Raw genomic sequence first — 13,394 nt, forward strand, 5'->3', positions numbered from 1 at the left:
ACCAAGTCTCAGGTTCTGCAGTGGTTGAAGGTGAGCCTGGGCTATGTGTGCAGGAGGTGGGGACAAGGGAGGAATCCCTCCCTTATGTGGTCTCTTCTCATCACTGAGATGGGGATGATAATAATGGGACTCAGCATGATTGATACCTAAAAACTGTCACCCTGCCTAGGGAGTGTTCAGGCAGCAACTCCTTCCTCGTCATTGTATCAGCCGGCAGGATGACATGCTTCTCGAAAATCTCCCCCAGCCCAGCCTCCTCACCCGAGAAAGTGCCCAGGGTGCTGGTCCCTCCCGGTGACGACTTTAAAGCCCAGGGAGGAGAAGGGAAGGAGAGCACCTCACCCTAACACAGCTATTCCACCACTCCAAGGCTCAGCTCCTCAACTCTACAAAGGAAAAAAACATGAGTTGCTTACTAGGCAAGTATTTACTAAGCACCCACCACATGCCATGTGGCTTTCCCTGGCGGCTCAGATGCTAAAGAATCTGCCTGCAACGCAGGAGACCTGAGTTCAGTCCCTGGGTTGGGAAGATTCCCTGGAGAAGGGCATGGCAACCCATGTTCGGTTCTGGCGCAGCATACAGCTGGGTCACATTTCAGCTCCGCTCCTCTCTCTGGCTGTGGGGTATGGGTTACATTTCTCAGCTTCTTCAATGGCAGTGTCCTCATCTGTATATTAGGGAGAATAGAAGTGCGCCCTCAATGAGACGTTATGAGGATCAAAGGAAAGAATCCAGACAAAGCTGTTAGCACAGTCCCTGGCACACGGTAAGTCTTGGCCTTCTGCTGTCCTCTGTCATCATTAATAAAAGTGGAAAGGTGGCGATATCATACCTCTTCCCACCTTCTCCGAGTCTCTAGCCTCCACACCATGAGCTGCCCCCCCCAAGCCCTCTGGTCCCTTACCACATTATCCTCGTGTTTGCTCCCCTCTCTCAACCCGGAGATGATGGTGGTCTTGTTCACTCCTCTTTGACGCTGCTTGATATTGTCTCTCCTCCTGTGACTGAAGGACTCTTCCATCCTCTTTCCCCCCTTTCCAGAACATCTGCCTGTGTCTCTTCTTCTGAGAGACAAGAGCTGCATTCTCTTGTCCCAAGAATGTATGTCTCAACCATAGTAAAAAAAAAAATCTCAGACTCATAAGCAAAAATGCTTAGAGGGAAAGAGGTAGAGAAATAAATCCCTTTCCAATAAAAGGTGGAGGGTAATGAGATTTATTTATCTTTTTGTAGGTTGTCCGTACCATCAATAAAGATGGTTGAGCATCTAATACACATACTGTGGTCGTTATTGTTGTTTAGTCAGTAAGTCGTGTCCAACTCTTTGCAACCCTGGAAATCCCATGGACTGTATCGGCAATGGGTTGCCTTTTCTTTCTCTAGGGGATCTTTCTGACTCAGGGACTGAACCCAAGTCTCTTGAATTGGCAGGCAGATTCTGTACAGCTGAGCCACCAGGGAAGCCCAATATACACATTAAAGTATATTAACTGACAAGAATAAAAAACTTGGAAGAGAAGATACATATCCTCAACTCAAGATGGGGAAAGCTTTCTGAAGATAAAGCTTCACTTTCCGAAGATAAAGCTTCACTCACAATCCAAAATTTCAAAGCCCATGGAAAACCACTGCATCAGGAGCAAATGTCAATAGATAAAAGGAAAGCAAAATCAGCTAGGGCTGCCAAGAACTTCTGGTAAATGAATAATATCAGAGAGAATATAAAATTAGTAACTTTAAATTATTTAAATGTATAAAAGAAAGAAATAGAAAAATGGGGGGAGGGGAATGCAGTGGAACAAAAGCCAAGCGGATCTGGAAAAGAACCAAAAAAAACTTCTGGAGAAAGATTTAATAGACACTAAAATTTTTAAACTCACTGAGTAGGATAAATAGCAATTAGACTCAGTGGGACTGTAAGAGCTAGGCAAATAAAAGTAGATCTGAGAAGAACAGCCAGTTTACAAAAGAAAAAGATAGAAATAAGTGCATTGGCATGGCAGACAGAGCAGATAAAAGGCGAATTTCTCTCATGGATATCTAATGAGAATTCCAGAAAATGATCATGGAGAATGATGAGAGAGAAGACGCAAAGAGATAATGACTGAGGATTAATGGAAAACAAGACTTCATAAATCAGGTAGCCCATGTTCTAGGCAGGATAAATAAAAAACCCAGCTAGAGATGCTCTGTAGCGAAACCATAATTCACCAGTGTCACAGAGTAAAATATGAAAAGCAACAAGCAAGAAAAGAGAACTTAGCTACAGAGGAATGACAATCAGTGGACCTCTCAACAGCAAAACTGAGCCCAGGATCAGCAGAACAATGGAAGGGCTTCAGGGGGCTGCGTGAAAATGACTGTCAACCTAGAACTCAATGCACATCTACATGGCAGCTCAACTGTGAGGCTGAAATAAAAGGGTTTTAGACAAATGAAAACTGAAAGCATCTGTCACCAACAGTGTCTCCCCGGAAGAATTTCTGAAGGATGGGCAAGAAATGGAATGCAGAAGGGAGGAATGAGGAAGAAACACTGACCACAATATTAATGACCGATTTGGGACGGACCAAACAGGCTGGAACCAAAACACCAGATTCAGTAGCATGCTGGGCAGCGTGTGCATCAGCGTTAGGCACAGCACAATTCTTAAACTGTCTGTAAGAGGGTTAGAGATTATGTCAGGTGAGTACGTTAAAATTTTAGGAGCTGAAAGAATAAAAATGGAATGGATTGCTCCCAAATCAAAGAGGTGTGAAAGTCAAAAACAGAAAAGGGAACAGTGGCGGGTGCAGGGGGGCGGGGAGCAGCATGAAGTAGGACAAACAGAAATAATAAAAGAAAATGAAAAAAGAAAAAAGAAAATGATAGAATGTGTTCAAACAGAGCCTCTTGATGAGGGTGAAGAGAAGTCTGAAAAAGCTGCCTTGAAACTCAACATTAAAGAACTAAGATCATGGCATCTGGTCCCATCACTTCATGGCAAATAGAAGGGGAAAAAGTGGAGGCACTGACAGGTTTTATTTTCTTGGGCTCCAAAATCACTGCAGATAGCGGCTGCAGCCATGAAATTAAAAGACACTTGCTCCTTGGAAGAAAAGCTATGACCAACCTAGACAGCATATTAAAAAGCAGAGACATTACTTTGCTGACAAAGGTCTGAATAATCAGTTACAATTTTTCCAGAAGTCATATACGAATGTGAGAGTTGGACCATAAGGAAGGCTGAGTACTGAAAAATTGATTCTTTCAAATTGTGGTGCTGGAGAAGACCCTTGAGAGTCTCTGGGACTGCAAGGAGATCAAACCAGTCAATCCTAAAGGAAATCAACCCTGAATATTCATTGGAAGGACTGATGCTGAAGCTGAAACTTCAATACTTCGGCCACCTGATGCAAAGAGCTGACCACTGGAAAAGACCCTGATGCTGGGAAAGAGTGAGGGTAGGAGGAGAAGCAGGCAACAGAAAATGAGATGATAGGATGGCATCACCGACTCAATGAACATGAGTTTGAGCAAACTCTGAGAGACAGTGAAGGACAGGGAAGCCTGCTGTGCAGCAGTCCACGGGGTCACAAAGAGTTGGACATGACTTAGCGACTGAACAACAACAACATTCAAACATCTAAAACTACGATAACGGTAAATAGATTCAACCAACCAATTAAAAGACAAGATCACCTGACTGGGTTGAAATTATTTAGGAATGTGCTATTTCCCAGAAACACATCTATAACTTGAAGATTCAGAAAAGATGAAAGTAAAGGACAGGGGAGAGCTGCAGCAGACACATTCTAACCAACAGAAAGCAGTTGGCTGTTTATTATCAGACAAAATAGGCTTTTAGATGAGAATAAGGTCAGCTGGGACTCCCTTGGTGGTCCAGTGATTAAGAATCCACCTTCCAATGCAGGAGACACAGGTTTGATCCCTGGTCAGGGAAACTAAGATCCCACAAGCTGCAGAGCAGTGAGCCCAAGTGCCACAACTGGAGAGCTCGCACACTGAAACGACAAGAGCCCACGTGCTGTGCTGTAACTAAGACCGGATGCAGCTAAAAGTAAATAAATTTAAAAATTTTAATAAAAAAAAAAGAATAAGTAGAACTGACATAAGTTTATTGGTGGGTAAAGAGGGGTAGCCATTGCAAGCAGAGAAACTGTGTGAGTAAAGACACAAAGGAAGAGGCTGCCTAACACATTTTGGGAGCCCAGATTCAAACATGGGCTACACAGAGATCCTTCTTTGATTGCAACATTACTGTCTGTTGTTTTTCCATGTATATTTTTAATATGTAGTACCTTAATTGCTCCATATAATTTCTACTTTGATAAATCTCACAATGTAGGTACTTTGTTACAATTAATACCATTTGGGTTACAGAAAACCACCTCAATTTAAATTGGCCCAAGTGGACAGAGATGGCTCTCGCACTGGAAAAACCCCAGGGAAGGGCTTCAGCTGGCAAAGTTTGAGTCACAGCCACACTCCCACCAGTGAGCTCAGGAGGACAGATGACTGTGATGCAACAAGTATCACATGTCTGCCTGGCCTGGGGTGTGGGGTGTTACAGTGAAAACCCCCAATTCAAACCTCATGACCGATGTAGGGAAGGGTATTTCTCAGTGGAAGGAGCCTGACATAAGGATGGGTTCCACAAGAGGAGATTTTATTATTTTACAAATGGAATTCTGAGACTCAGAGGCCAAGTGTTTGTCCAAAGCCCCAAACTCCTACGCAGATGAGCCAATAGGGAACCAAGCTTTTTTTCCTCTAAAGAGCTGCACTTTTTCTCCAGGCAATAGGCACAGAACTTTGTATAGATCAGGTTCTCAAGATACATATGAATTGATTTTAAAGAAGCTATCACCAATAATGATAACTGGCCAGTTTTCTTCATAGTCACTACAAGTTTTGGAACAAAGAGCTTGAAAGCCAACAATCCTACAGCATACGGGCCCTCCCAGGGTCTTCCGCAGACACTTGGCCTTGTAACTGGTCCTCCTGTCTAGGACCCCTTTGCACTGATAATCTGTGCTGTGCAGTTTAGCCCTGAAGTCATCTTTTATTGCTTCACAGCTGGTCTGAGTCTAGTGCCTCCCTGTGTCCCCCACAACCCCCAAGCCAGTAGTGGATATTTAGATAGTTAGCTCTAGGTTATTCGACTAAAATAATTATCCTTAACAGTTTTAAACTCATGGCTACATCTGGAAAATTGATGAAACCTATGGTATCCCGCCCCCAGGGATGGAAAAAAAATCAATGTCTATTCATGCATCTACACAAAACTTTTAGTGACTCTGCAGCCCCCTAAAGTGCATTCAGGATGTATACACTGCATGAATTAAGAGGGTTAAGAACTGCCTCAGGACTTCCCTGGTGGTCCAGTGGTAAAGAATCTGCCTGCCAATGCAGGGGACATGGGTTCAGTCCCTGGTCTGGGATTGACCAGGGGATCCTGGTCGTGGGGCATGACCATGGGGCAAGTGAGCCCATGCACCACAGCTACTGAGCTGTGCTCTACAGCCCATGCTCTGCAACAAGAGTAGCCACCACAATGATATACCACAACACAGCTAGAGAGTAGCCCCTACTCTCAGCAACTGGAGAAGCCTGCACAGCAGCAAAGACCCAACACAGCCATAAGTAAACAAGTAAATAATTTTTTTAATTTATTTTTTAAAAAGGAACTGCCTCAGAGAGAGTAGAATAAAATGTTATTATATGGACTGCCCCCCCCCACCCCCAAGAAATAGTACTGAAAGCTATTTAATCAACTTGAAAAGATCAGGGCCAATTCATGTGTGACCATCCTAAGTGACCAGGGTGTGCCAGCCCTCAAGCAAGGATACACTCCGTAGTCGGCTGTTGGCTACATGGCTTGTACTCAGAGTACATGTGCTAGGTACTCTGCTGGCCGTGGGGTCTACAAACTAGACTAGGACCCTGTCATAGATCCCTAGGAGCTGAAGACAGATGAGCAAGCAATGACCACTCTAACACGGTCAAAGCTACTGTAGAACCATTCAGAGGGAATACTGGTGGGAGAGGGAGGGAAGGGAACATTCCAGTGCCAAGAGAATCAGGTGTCTCCTCTTCTGGGGAGGAGAGAAGCATCCCTGATGGTAGGAACATGAGCAAAGACCCAGACGCAGGTGGGGTGACATGTGCTGGGAATCCTGAGCAGGCTGGCATCACTGGAGCACTTTCGCTTGTCACATCTGGTGGGGAGGGGTGTTGCTCCTGGCATCCAGTAGGTAAAACCCAGGGCTGCTAAACATACTTGAAACAAGGAACAGTCTCCAACAACAAAGAATTATCTGGTCCACGGTGCCAGCAGTGTTGAGGATGGAGAATGGTTCCCTGGGGTGTGAATGGGAGAATGGTCACCTGTGTGAGAAACCAAGACCCCATATACAGGGACCTGCTGCCATCAGACTTGCCTTCCCAAATGCAGAGATACAACACTTGCATCATCTCAACAGAAGAAAATAGTGGAAGTGGTCTATTCTGGAGGGTGAAAGTATGAATAAATTCTTAGAGCCAGCTTGAGGTCTGTACTCATATCTCAGCTGTGTTTTCGAACAAGACTATGTTGTACCAAAGAAAAGTGACCTGGGGGTTATGATGGAGATGATTTGTATGCCCATCCCAGGGAGCAGCAGGTCAGGGGATTTGGTTTATCCACGGGATTTGGTTCATCCGTGGGATTTGGTTCACCTGGTTAGAAGACAGTGGGAATTAGAGTTGCTTCTAAGGGCCACCTGGGATCAGATATCATCACCAAGGACTGGTGAATTCTCTCCACAATGTCAGGAACATTTCACTGGGGAGTAGAAGCTCCAGGTGTAACTGTCTCTACAGTGAGTTCCCAACTCTAGGAATATGGGAACACGGTCCTTAAAAGAGCCGCCTGGAAATGCAAATGAAACCTGCAATGACCTATCATCTCACACTGGTCAGAATGGCCACCATCAAAAGTCTGCAAATAATAAATGCTCCAGAGGATGTGGAGAACAGGGAACCCTCATTCACTGCTGGTAGGAATGTAAATTAGTACAGCCACTATGGAGAACAGGGGGGAGGTTTCTTTAAAAATTAGAAATAGAGCTGCCAGATGATCCAGCAATCCCACTCTTGGGTAGAAAAGACAAATTCTAATTCAAAAAGGCACCTGAACCCTAATGTTCACAGCAGCACTAAGTTTAATAGCCAAGACATAGAGGCAACCTAAGTGCCACCAACAGACAAGTGGCTTAAGAAAAAGATATATACTATATAAACATAGTATATATAATGAAATATTATATTAATATTATACAATAGAATATTACTCGGCCATAAAAAGAATGAAATACTGTCATTCGTGGGAACATGGATGGACCTATAGAATATTCAGTTCAGTTCAGTCGCTCAGTTGTGTCCGACTCTTTGCGACCCCATGAATCGCAGCACGCCAGGCCTCCCTGTCCATCACCAACTCCCGGAGTACACTCAGACTCACGTCCATAGAGTCAGTGATGCCATCCAGCCATCTCATCCTCTGTCATCCCCTTCTCCTCTTGCCCCCAGTCCCTCCCAGCATCAGGGTCTTTTCCAATGAGTCAACTCTATGCATGAGGTGGCCAAAGTACTGGAGTTTCAGCTTTAGCATCATTCCTTCCAAAGAAATCCCGGGGCTGATCTCCTTTAAGATGGACTGGTTGGATGTCCTTGCAGTCCAAGGGACTCTCAAGAGTCTTCTCCAACACCACAGTTCAAAAGCATCAATTCTTCAGCACTCAGCCTTCCTCACAGGCCGACTCTCACATCCATACATGACCACAGGAAAAACCATAGCCTTGACTAGACAGACCTTTGTTGGCAAAGTAATGTTTCTGCTTTTGAATATGCTATCTAGGTTGGTCATAACTTTCCTTACAAGGAGTAAGCGTCTTTTTATTTCATGGCTGCAGTCACCATCTGCAGTGATTTCGGAACCCAGAAAAATAAAGTCTGACAGTGTTTCCACTGTTTCCCCATCTATTTCCCATGAAGTGATGGGACCGGATGCCATGATCTTCGTCTTCTGAATGTTGAGCTTTAAGCCAACTTTTTCACTCTCCACTTTCACTTTCATCAAGAGGCTTTTGAGTTCCTCTTCACTTTCTGCCATAAGGGTAGTGTCATCTGCATATCTGAGGTTATTGATATGCCTCCCGGCAATCTTGATTCCAGCTTGTGTTTCTTCCAGTCTAGCGTTTCTCATGATGTACTCTGCATATAAGTTAAATAAGCAGGGGGACAATATACAGCCTTGACGTACTCCTTTTCCTATTTGGAACCAGTCTGTTGTTCCATGTCCAGTTCTAACTGTTGCTTCCTGACCTGCATACAGATTTCTCAAGAGGCAGATCAGGTGGTCTGGTATTCCCATCTCTTTCAGAATTTCCCACAGTTTATTGTGATCCACACAGTCAAAGGCTTTGGCATAGTTAATAAAACAGAAATAGATGTTTTTCTGGAACTCTCTTGCTTTTTTGATGATCCAGCAGATGTTGGCAATTTGATCTCTGGTTCCTCTGCCTTTTCTAAAACCAGCTTGAACATCTGGAAGTTCACGGTTCACGTATTGCTGAAGCCTGGCTTGGAGAATTTTGAGCATGACTTTACTAGCGTGTGAGATGAGTGCAATTGTGCAGTAGTTTGAGCATTCTTTGGCATTGCCTTTCTTTGGGATTGGAATGAAAACTGACCTTTTCCAGTCCTGTGGCCACTGCTGAGTTTTCAAATTTGCTGGCATATTGAGTGCAGCACTTTCACAGCATCATCTTTCAGGATTTGAAATAGCTCAACTGGAATTCCATCACCTCCACTAGCTTTGTTCATAGTGATGCTTTCTAAGGCCCACTTGACTTCACATTCCAGGATGTCTGGCTCTAGGTGAGTGATCATACCATCGTGATTATCTTGGTCATGAAGATCTTTTTTGTACAGTTCTTCTGTGTATTCTTGCCACCTCTTCTTAATATCTTCTGCTTCTGTTAGGTCCATACCATTTCTGTCCTTTATCGAGCCCATCTTTGCATGAAATGTTCCCTTGGTATCTCTAATTTTCTTGAAGAGATCTCTAGTCTTTCCCATTCTGTTGTTTTCCTCTATTTCTTTGCACTGATCACTGAAGAAGGCTTTCTTATTTCTTCTTGCTATTCTTTGGAACTCTGCATTCAGATGCTTGTATCTTTCCTTTTCTCCTTTGCTTTTCGCTTCTCTTCTTTTCACAGCTATTTGTAAGGCCTCCCTAGACAGCCATTTTGCTTTTTTGCATTTCTTTTCCATGGGGATGGTCTTGATTCTTGTCTGCTGTACAATGTCATGAACCTTATTCAATAGTTCATCAGGCACTCTATCAGATCTAGTCCCTTAAATCTATTTCTCACTTCCACTGTATAATCATAAGGGATTTGATTTAGGTCATATCTGAATGGTCTAGTGGTTTTCCCTACTTTCTTCAATTTAAGTCTGAATTTGGTAATAAGAAATTCATGATCTGAGCCACAGTCAGCTCCTGGTCTTGTTTTTGCTAACTGTATAGAACTTCTCCATCTTTGGCTGCAAAGAATATAATCAATCTGATTTCGGTGTTGACCATCTGGTGATGTCCATGTGTAGAGTCTTCTCTTGTGTTGCTGGAAGAGGGTGTTTGCTATGACCAGTGCCTTTTCTTGGCAAAACTCTATGCTCCTTTGCCCTGCTTCATTCTGTATTCCAGGCCAAATTTGCATTACTCCAGGTGTTTCTTGACTTCCTACTTTTGCATTCCAGTCCCCTATAATGAAAAGGACATGTTTTTTGGGTGTTAGTTCTAAAAGGTCTTGTAAGTCAATATTATACTTAGTTAAGTCAGAAAAAGAAAGGTGAATACTATGTCAGATACATGGAATCTAAAAAAAAAAGAGTACAAATGAATCTGTATATAAAACAGAAATGGACTCACTGACATAGAAAACAAACTTAAGGTTACCAAAGGGGAAGCAGCTGGGGGGGCGGGGAGAGGGATACATTAAGAATATGGGATTAACAGATACAAACTATATAATCTAGATAAACAACAAGGGTTTACTATATAGCAAAGGGAATTGCATTCAGTGTCTTGTAACAACCTATAATGGATTATAATCTGAAAAAAACAACCGAATCACTATGCTGTACACCTGGAACTAGCACAGTATTGTAAATCAACTATAATTAAAAAAAAAGAAGAAGAGCTGCCGGGAAACGGGCTAGGAACTTTCTATGGAAGATCCACAAAATTGCAGGAGTATTATCTCATGGAGGGGCTCACTGAAAGTTGCCACAGGAAAAAAGAGACTCCCCCCAGCATCGACCGCTGAGAACAGCCGCTACCAACTGTCCCCACCCAGGGGGAGACCTCCGGGCCTCACCAACAGCCCACAGCTGCATCTGAGAGCTACTGGGGAAACAGCACTTCCGAAGCTTCTGATGGAAACCCCCACCGAGATGGTCAGACTGAGCATCTACTTTCAGAGACTAGTTTCCGAGTTTTCTTCCCCATCCTAGCACAAGCCACCCTGGACATCTTCGAAGAACGTAAAATGGGTTTTCAACACACCCATTACCGAAAGGAAAAGCCAGGTCCCCACCAACAAACTTTACCAGGAACAGGTCTAGAAACTCTGGGTTAGCCAGGGAGATTTGGACTGTCACCCTGTGCTTAGTCTGGGTGGAAAAGATGACCTGGGAGAGATGATATTCTGAGATAACTTGGCCGACAATTGTAGCAAAAAACCCAACAAACTGACTCACAGCCTTTTCTTCTTCCTACCCCAATGCTCCAGCCAAACATGCTAGGCTGGCTATAGGAAATCAGCTGAGATAGGAAAAAGAGAACACAAGAAGGCCATTTATCCTGAAACAAACTGGTCCTTCAGCTTCCACACGACATCCCATCACTCATCCCTCCAGGGGAGCACCTGCACGTCAGTTGCCTTGCTTTCTGGGCACAGAGCATCATTAACTTTAAAAATGTGTAAACTGTGGTGGTGGAGACGAATCATCAAGCATGGTGCTGGGAAATGGTGGTTTGGGCTTCGTTTATGGAAACACACTGGGCGCTCACAGGCTGCGAACCTCCCCAATGGAATCTTTTGAAAAGGCTTCTCCTTCCATCTGGCAATCCCACCAGCAGCAGACACGTGCCCTGGGAAATGTAGCCTGGAATTTCCATCTGCCGAATACTGGTGCTTTTGCATCTCAACTTACTCTCAACTTGGGGTCCCTTGAGTGAAGTCATTTGAGGATGGAGCCCACAGCTCTACCTCTGGAACCCTATTTTTAAATATCCTGTGATCTAATTATTTTTACAACCAAACTTCAGAAACCAAGTCAATTTTCTCAGGACTGTTGGGGCTCCTCTGGGACCATGTAATTACCCGGCCCTATTTGCAGGCTTAAGCGTGTGGCCCCGAGGTTGTCCAAGTACAGGAAAAAGTTCTGTTGTGCGTACGTGTGCATAATATCTTCGTTGCCAAGTCATTCCTAAATCGTTAACCGCTTTAAAGACGTGTTCCATAAAAACTTTCTTCTGGGCTCCATCCAAGGCAGTGGAGCCAGCATGGTCCTGGATGGGTATTTCAGGAAGGCGAGGAGCAACCGCAAAGAACCGTTGTGCCTAATCATGGCACCCGTCCGGACAGTGTAGGAAAATTGCGACCAAAAATACCTCCTGAAGACAGAATGACTACCCGAACTGGGGCCGGCTGGCGGCATCAAGGTGTTGGGTTTTCCAAGAATGGCACATAAAGAAGACAAGTAAGAGTTGAACTGGGCTTGGAAAATGGCCGTGGCGATGCCAGGAGAAGCGCTGGCAGTGTGTAAAACAAAGACTCTCATATAAGGAAAATATACCACAGGGCAATGGGGTGTTGGGGGGTGTGGTACAGGCAAGAGCCACGTGTGGCAGCAGAGAGATCTGGGTTCAAATCCCAGCTTCCTGCCTCACTAGGATCGTGGTGTCAGACCATCGAACTAACTTCTCTGATGGCCCGGTTCCTGTCTTCAACAGTGAAGATCATTGCGGGAGGAACAAAGGAGATTAAGTATGTAGTGCAGCACCCAGAAGGAGAAGCTGATAGGCATTATCATCATAATTATTGTCTCATTAGTAACTTCTTACATCTGTAGAGTATTTTAGAGTTTGCACAGGGCCTTACTAATCTTTTCATCTTTTTTTTTTTTAGAAAAACTAGGTAATTTATTCATGCAATTAAAAAATTGAAACAATATAAAAAAACACAATGAGACTCTAGCCCCACCTGGGTCTGTCCACCCACTCCCTTCCTCACTCCTATTCCTTCGGGTAACCACTTTCTTTAGCTTCAGATGTATTTTCCAGTGTTCCTTTATGCACATATGATACGCATATATTCAGATATTTCCCCTTCTCTTACACAAAGAGAGCATTCTATTTACACAGAAAAACATCTATTTCTGCTTTATTGACTATGCCAAAGCCTTTGACTGTGTGGATCACAATAAACTGTGGAAAATTCTGAAAGACATGGAAATACCAGACCACCTGACCTGCCTCTTGAGAAATCTGTATGCAGGTCAGGAAGCAACATTTAGAACTGGACACGGGACAACAGACTGGTTCCAAATAGGAAAAGGAGTACGTTAAGGCTGTATATTGTCACCCTGCTTATTTAACTTATATGCAGAGTACATCATGAGAAACGCTGGACTGGAAGAAACACAAGCTGGAATCAAGATTGCCGGGAGGAATATCAATAACCTCAGATATGCAGATGACACCACCCTTATGGCAGAAAGTGAAGAGGAACTCAAAAGCCTCTTGATGAAAGTGAAAGTGGAGAGTGAAAAAGTTGGCTTAAAGCTCAACATTCAGAAAACAAAGATCATGGCATCTGGTCCCATCACTTCATGGGAAATAGATGGGGAAACAGTGGAAACAGTGTCAGACTTTATTTTTCTGGGCTCCAAAATCACTGCAGATGGTGACCGCAGCCATGCAATAAAAAGACGCTTACTCCTTGGAAGGAAAGTTATGACCAACCTAGATAGCATATTCAAAAGCAGAAACATTACTTTGCCAACAAAGGTCTGTCTAGTCAAGGCTATGGTTTTTCCTGTGGTCGTGTATGGATGTGAGAGTTGGACTGTGAAGAAGGCTGAGTGCTGAAGAATTGATGCTTTTGAACTGTGGTATTGGAGAAGACTCTTGAAAGTCCCTTGGACTGCAAGGAGATCCAACCAGTCCATCTTAAAGGAGATCAGCCCCTGGATTTCTTTGGAAGGAATGATGCTAAAGCTGAAACTCCTGTACTTTGGCCACCTCATGCATAGAGTTGACTCATGGGAAAAGACTCTGA

The sequence above is a fragment of the Bos indicus genome, chromosome 28, assembly GCF_029378745.1.
Source record: "Bos indicus isolate NIAB-ARS_2022 breed Sahiwal x Tharparkar chromosome 28, NIAB-ARS_B.indTharparkar_mat_pri_1.0, whole genome shotgun sequence".
Lineage (NCBI taxonomy): Eukaryota > Metazoa > Chordata > Mammalia > Artiodactyla > Bovidae > Bos > Bos indicus.